General features: G+C 39.6%; 1 long non-coding RNA gene across 5 annotated transcripts in view; it reads right to left on the reverse strand.

Moving 5' to 3' along the window:
• Positions 1–6,316, reverse strand: part of LOC141381224 (uncharacterized) — a 35,218-nt gene that overhangs the window by 24,088 nt on the left and 4,814 nt on the right. For all 5 annotated transcript variants that reach the window (XR_012401080.1, XR_012401079.1, XR_012401077.1 and 2 more), the window contains exon 2: positions 4,939–5,069. This is a non-coding gene — a long non-coding RNA (uncharacterized lncRNA). The remainder of the gene's footprint in view (positions 1–4,938; positions 5,070–6,316) is intronic.

Consider the following 6,316-nt stretch of genomic DNA (forward strand, 5'->3'; position numbering starts at 1 on the left):
GATTTGTCATTGTACTATAGTCAACTTGAAACTTTTGTCACATAATAATAATATGCCAAAACTTTATTAAAGGGATTAGTTTACCACAAAATAGAACATCTATCATCATTTGCTCACCCTTTATGTTATTCCAAATGCATAAAACTATTGTTTTTTAATTGAATTGAATTAGTTTCTTTTTATTTATACTGCGCTTTTTCAAAGTAGACTGTGTCAAAGCAGCTTAACATAGAAGTTCTAATTAATTGAAACTGTGTCAGTCCAGTTTTCAGAGTTGGATCAAGATCAGTTCAGATTAGTTCAGTTCAGTGTGGTTTAAATTTCCCTGTTGAAAGTCCAGACACAAAGCGGAGTTTATCTTTGCAACACTGTATCTTGATTAATTCTTTGGGTTTTCCATTGGACAGATTCTGTTGTAATCATTACACATTTCCAGTTTTCTACCAATATTTCATTCGTTCATTTATTTTTCTTCGGCTAAGTTTTTATTTCAGAGATCGCCACACCGGCCAACAGCGCCAACTATTCCAGCATCTGTTTTACTCAGCGGATGCCCTTCCAGCCACAACCCAGTACTGAGAAACACCCATACACACTCATACTAAAACACTACGGCCAATTTAGCCTATTCAGTTCACCTATAGCATCTCTGGATTGTGGTGGAAACCGGAGCACCCAAAGGAAACTCATGGGAACACAGGGAGACAATGCAAACTCCACACAGAAACTGGCCATGACTCGAACCAGTGACCTTCTTGCTGTGAGGCGACAGTGCTACCCACTGAGCCACCATGCTGCCCTCTACCAGTATTTATGTCTTGCAAATGCCACAAAAAATCTTGTAATCTCATGTTAAGAAAAACAAGATTAGAAAACGCCAGCTAATTAAGAAGAGATCTTCATCCATTTGACAGCACACGTGCTGCAAATCCTCACAATGCAAACACATTTGAAAAAAAAAGTGCTGCATTTTCCCACAGTGCAAACAATTCACAAAAACATGCTTCATTTTCTCTCAACACAAAAAGAACGGAACACAACAGAAATGTTTCAAGGGGACCCAAAAATGTGACAGGCACTGCTGTACCATGACTATTGAACAATGAAGTTGTTGGTGATCTTTGAAATATGAGTTTTTATTTATTTATTTTAACATCCAGATTTGTGCGTCTTTAGTATTTATTACGCTGGTTCGAACCTCGGCTCAGTTGGCGTTTATGTGTGAAGTATGCATGTTCTCCCTGCCTTCGCGAGGGTTTCCTCCGGGTGCTCCGGTTTCCCCCACAATCCAAAGACATGCGGTACAGGTGAATTGGGTAGGCTAAATTGTCCGTAGTGTATGAGTGTGTGTGTGAATGTGTGTGTGGATGTTTCCCAGAGATGGGTTGCGGCTGGAAGGGCATCAGCTGCGTAAAAACTTGCTGGATAAGTTGGCGGTTCATTCCGCTGTGGCGACCCCGGATTAATAAAGGGACTAAGCCGACAAGAAAATGAATGAATGAATGAATAGTATTTATTAGCCTAAATAACCATAACCTAAATAGCTTTGTTCGTCAAGTTTTAGGGTCTTCTTAAAACATTTCCGTTGTGTTATGAGAAAATGCAGCACGTTTTATTAATTGTTTACGTTGTGTGAAAATGCAGCATGTTTTTTAAAAATAGGTTTGTGTTGTGAGGATTTGCAGCACATCTTCTATTAAACTGATGTTTTTCTTTTCTTAGTTCTTTTTTAATTTGCGGGCATTTAGTTAAGCTCTCGGCCACCGTACAAGATGGTCCAAACAAGAAAGGAAAATAGCTATTATAGCAACATAGCTAAAATAGCAAGGAAAGAGTGAATAGCTATTTCAAAATTTCTTGTTGATAAAAATTATTTCACTTTAGCCAAATGACAAACATTTAAAAACATGATTTGACTTCATCATTAATCTATTTAGGCCAGAGTTTAACCCATAAGCCAAGGTCTTTTGCAATCGGAGTAACACACTGGGTCAAATGACCAAGGTCATATTTACTATATCATTTTTATATATCACTATATCAAAGTTGAAAATTGTAACTCTTTTATAAAATTGTACTTCTTTTTGTAACTTTTTTATTTAAAAGTTTTTCAAAATGGCTTAAATGTACTAATTCATCAATAATAAGCTTTTGCAATGTCCTTTTTGGTTTCTATTCTCAGTCTTCAGCAGTGGCCATCTGTAATGACCCTGTCCCCTTTTGAATAGCATTTGATTCCTAGGTTGGCATAGTCTTAGTCTCCTTCAAGCCATACATGGCAAGAGCTGCGGCCGATGAGGATCAGGTTGTCATCTTCTGTAACTGTGGAGCGAAAGTGGGGGGGAACTCGACTCTTCTAAACATCTCTGCTTAAATCTGACTGGAGCTAAATCAGCACTTCATCTCAGTTTAGCCACTCGGTCTGTGTGAACATGGAAGCGCTGCTGTTTTCAGAACAGAATTTGTCTGCGAGCAGCTTTAATTGCATATACATGCATGTGGTATTTTATCAATTTGGTTTTTGACCAATTTAATCGGCTATGTTGCCTGAGAGAGGCGGTCGCTATTATAGCTTTTAGTAGATTCAACCTTTAAAGCTTGAAAAGGTTAAATGTCAACCTGATTACACAGACATCAATCATTGGAAATAACATTTCATAGTAGCGCTAAATGTTCTCATAAAGAAGTCATATATATGTTTGCGAGTGTGTGTTATAGAACCACAAAATTAACAGTTGCATACATCAGGAAAAACTTCAGATAAGCAGGACGAGGGTTTTAAAATGTGTAAACAGGACATGAAAGTGATCCAGGTTGAGTTGCAACTGAGAGCTAAATGGTTTTATGAGTGAGAAGAACTTCATTTTAACAACTCAACTTCTGGTCTGAATTCTGCATCATGAGAAAAGTGGGTCGTATAAAGGTGCCAGGGCATACACACACAGCTGTTCTACTCAAAGTAAAAAGCAGGATCAAGAAAAAGAGAAGGAGTGAAGATGATCTCTCAAAGGTATGTTTGCATACATATCCACTTTCAACCACATTGCAATTTAACATCTTGCTAAACCCCCCCTCGACACCAGTTCCTCTGTGCCCCCACCCTTCCTCTTCATTTTTTGTGCATAGTTAATAGATCAGTTTCCAGCAGTTGGATTCTCAAAGGAACACTTTATTATTTTCTTTATAGTTCTACAGTTCTCACTTATGTTTTAAGTGTCAACTTTGTCTTCTCCTAAAATTCTATAAGAAATAAAAATAGACAATTATCACATGCATCAGAAATATAGCACCAGGAACCTAATTGGTATACAAAAAATCTGTCTATTAGGAAGAATTAAATGGGAAGTCTGAATTTATGTTTGCATTTTGATGGTGGACTGATTCACATATGCAATTGTGGCATATTTGAGATTTTACTGAATGTCTGTGAAAATGTTATCTATTACACCTGAATATTCATTCATTTTGGCTTAGTCCCCTTATTAATCTGGGTTCGCCACAGCGGAATGAACCGACAACTTATCCAGCATATGCAGCGGATGCCACACTCATTCAAACTCATACACTACGGACAATTTAGCTTACCCAATTCATCTGTACCACGTCTTTGGACTTGTGGGGAAACTGGAGTACCTGGAGGAAACCCAAGCGAACGCAGTTAGAACATGCAAACTCCACTTAGAAAGGCCAACTGACCCAGCCAAGGCTTAAACCAGCGACCTTCTTGCTGTGGGGCGACAGCACTACCTACTGCACCACTGCGTCGCTTCACCTGAATATTAACATCTGAAATTCAAAAGACTATTAGATCCCTTTGATTAAATCTCATTTATTAGAAACAATCAATGGATGTTTAACAAGCTTCAAAATCATAGGTATACTGACATTTTTCCACAACTCAGGCTCAGACTGATGTGCATGTCTTATATACATTTCTGGAGAGAGCAAAATACATCCTAGGAGCTATGTTTTTTTTGCAGTTTATGTTTTCGTGAATCCACTAGAGGCCGTTGTGTACACATTTTCAGATCTCAAATTTCTCTCAAGAGTGCCATTCATGCCTGCTCTTCTCGCGTAAGTCCACCAGAGACTGCTGTCGACTGACTGACTGATCGACCATCCAACAGACCGATCCCCATCTCTAAACCCAACCAATAGTGTTTTCAAAAGCAATCCAGTAAAAGAAAAGCCCTTACAGCAGCCTGATTTTTACCACGTTTTCAGATTTTACCACATCCTTACCCTGTTATTTACTTGTTTATTTTACTTTTTGGCTTTTGGTTTTAATTGTTGTCACTGGACTCGATCTGTGTTGTCTCAATCAACTCCGCTATGCGTCATAAATCTGCCGATATACATGTTGAGCTACCGGACAAATTTGTAACAGCAAGATAATAAAGAAGAAAATGAATGAATGAATATAAAAATAATATGAATACATTTAAAGAGACAAATAACTTTATTGTTTAAAGAGCTCCCAAGTCACAGGCGATGATAGGTTAGGATTGAGGGAGGGAATTTGGCCAGGACACTGGGATTACACCTCTACTCTTTACAAGAGTTGCCATGGTATTTTTAACGACTACAGAGAGTCCAGTCCTTGGTTTAACGTCTCATCTGAAAGACGATGCTCACTAACAGTATGGAGTCCCTATAACTGCGGTGTTAGGACCCACACAGACCGTAGGTTGAGCACCCCTTGCTGGCCCCGTTAACACCACTTCCAACAGCAACCTAGTGTTTCCATGTGGTCATCCGTTCAAATACCAACTAGACTCAGCCCTGCTTAACTTCAGTGAACAACCAACATGAACAACCAATCTTGTGCTGCAGTGTGATATGGCTGTGGCAAACTGGGACCACTCTGGCTTTCATTGGTTGAAAACTGAAAATCCCTCTGACATCTCATTCAGCCAGACGTTTCCAGCAGACACTCACAATATGTTTGGGCCTGCCAGGCTTGTCCGGCCTTCTCCTCTACCAGCAGATACAATTGACCACCAGGTGGTGATCAGTTGACAGTTCTGCCCCTCTCTTTACTCAAGTGTCCAAGACAAACGGTCGGAGATCTGATGAAATGACCACAAAATTAATCATTGAGCTCCAGCCAAGGTGTGCTGGTGCTATGTGCACTAATGGAAACTCTTATACTCTTATGCTTGGACATGGACAAACTGTGACTAGCACAGAAATTCAATAACAGAATACTTTGCCCACATGGGTGTTGACGACCCTTGTATAATGAGTCCTCGGTTAGAGCAACTTCTAGTACCCCTTCCAGGGACTCCAAGAAGGTTGGGTATTTTGCACAGCTGTTCAGCTTGTAAGCACAAACTACACAAACTATCTTTCCCCAGCATGTAGGAGCAGAGAGGCAACCGTCATCCAACAAACTTAGGCTCCTTTCCTCCTGGTGAACTAACATTCGGTGTCTCTTCTGTGTGATTGTGTTTGTGGTCCTGGTTAATCTGCCCAATCCACATTGCACTGCCCCCTTACAGCAATTTTTTTCAGCAGGTGGTGGGTCTACATGAGGATGGTCCCACATTGTTCCTTTAGGCTCAGCCAAGCCAAGGACCATGAGGAATAACTAAGCCACCAGCCACTTGTATGCGAACCCCAACCTCAGGCCTGGCTACAGAATGAGGCCCTGGTTTTGCCATACTGAGTGACGTCACAGTCTATGATTATGTTGTACTTATAAGTTTTTTTTTTATTTTTTATTGTACTTAGTCACCTGGTGACCTTAGCCACTTAGACCTGTCTCTAGGAACGTTTTGCCTTGGAAGATCCGCATAGCATAGCTCCTAGGTTCAATCAGGGACTCAAACCCCTCCACCATGTTAAGATGGCTGTTCAAGGAGAGGCAAGCTACGATCACTTAAAGTTATTAAAATAGCACAGTGTGATCGGGACTTTAGGTCTCAGTCACAAAATTTTATCAAAACAGCAATTAATTGTCTATTGATGACTAGGACAAACCAGCAATCAAAGACCACAGATTTTAGCCTAGGATTATAGGATTTTTTTAGGATTTCTAAACTTAGTCTCAGATGTTCAAATCATGACTGAAAAACTTTGGTAATAAAGTTATGTCGAAAAACAACACTACATTAAATGAGAAAAAGGCTGGAAAATGAGTGAATCAAGATCACAACAGAGCAGTTTTATGATTAGTCCAATGCAAGGGCTTGTTCACTTACTACTGTTTTGGTAACACTTTACTTGGATGTTCATGAGACTGTCATGAAGCCTTTATAATCATGACATGACACGTCATAAATGTGAATGAGATTTTATTCATGTTTATGACAGC

The sequence above is a fragment of the Danio rerio genome, chromosome 3, assembly GCF_049306965.1.
Source record: "Danio rerio strain Tuebingen ecotype United States chromosome 3, GRCz12tu, whole genome shotgun sequence".
Lineage (NCBI taxonomy): Eukaryota > Metazoa > Chordata > Actinopteri > Cypriniformes > Danionidae > Danio > Danio rerio.